This window comes from Apteryx rowi, unplaced genomic scaffold (assembly GCF_003343035.1).
Source record: "Apteryx rowi isolate R43461 unplaced genomic scaffold, aptRow1 scaffold_27, whole genome shotgun sequence".
In the NCBI taxonomy this organism is placed as follows: Eukaryota; Metazoa; Chordata; class Aves; order Apterygiformes; family Apterygidae; genus Apteryx; species Apteryx rowi.
Window position 1 is genome coordinate 1221411 of NW_020449085.1, and position 873 is coordinate 1222283.

The 873-nt window shown below is 75.2% G+C and overlaps 1 protein-coding gene across 3 annotated transcripts in view; it reads right to left on the reverse strand.

The window, feature by feature from the left end:
• Positions 1-153, reverse strand: part of PKM (pyruvate kinase M1/2) — a 24089-nt gene extending 23936 nt beyond the window's left edge. Inside the window, exon 1 of one of the 3 annotated variants that reach the window (XM_026068225.1) lies at positions 60-101. The gene's annotated coding sequence lies outside the window, so the exon portion shown is untranslated. Of the gene's footprint in view, positions 1-59 lie in introns of all 3 variants that reach the window. The other 2 variants (XM_026068228.1, XM_026068226.1) reach the window with 2 other exon arrangements.
• Between the last annotated feature and the right edge of the window lie 720 nt (positions 154-873).

Sequence of the window (873 nt, forward strand, 5' to 3'; positions counted from 1 at the left end):
CGTCCCCCTGCCGCCCGGGGCTGGGCGCCGAGGCCGCCGCTGCCGGCCGCCGCCGTTACCTGCGCCGCTCGCCCCGCGCCCGTCCTCCCCGAGAGCCTCAGCTTCTCTGCGCGCCGCGCCGCCGCCTCGCCAAGGTGATCCCGGCGACCGCAGCACCGCCCTCCGGATCCCTCCGCCGCCGCCGCCGACCTCGCGCGGGAGGGGGCGGGGCGACGGGACTCCTTTTCCCGGCGGACGCGCAAGCTGCGGCGGGAGGCGGCGCGCTGCGGCCCCACGCGCCCGGCCGCCCAATGAGGCGGCGGCGCAGGAGCCGGGCACGCAGGCCGAGAGTGACAGCGGCCTTAAAGGGGCCGCGCGCGCCGCGAGCCTCTTAAAGGGGCCGCACCCCCCCCCAGCCCCCGGCCTGGCCCGGCCTCGCCCCGCAACATGGCGCCGCCGCGGGGCCTGGCCCTGCTGCTGCCACCGGCCCGGCGGTACCTGGAGCGCAGCCCCAGGCGGCCCTGCAGCAGCACCCCGGGCCRGCGGGTGCCACGTCCCTCGCAGGATGGGGAAAAGCACCCAGCGAGGCGCCTGGCAAACGCCCGCCATCAGCGAGCAGGAAACCCGAGCGCCCGCCGCCGTGCGGGAAGCCGAGGCGCGGGGCGGCCGCCTCGCGCAGTGCCCCTCGCCCCACGTCTTGCTTGCTTGACATTATCCGCCCGTGTCACGACGCTGAGGTCCCAGGCCAAAAATAGGAGTCTGAAGTTAGGCTCCTAAATATGTGACCCGACTCTCAAAAAATCTCAGCGGCCTTCAGTGGAGGCTGCGCCCTGCTCGCCCAGAGAGCTGGGGCCGCAAGGAGAGCTCGCACGGTGCTGTCACCCCCGGCCCCAA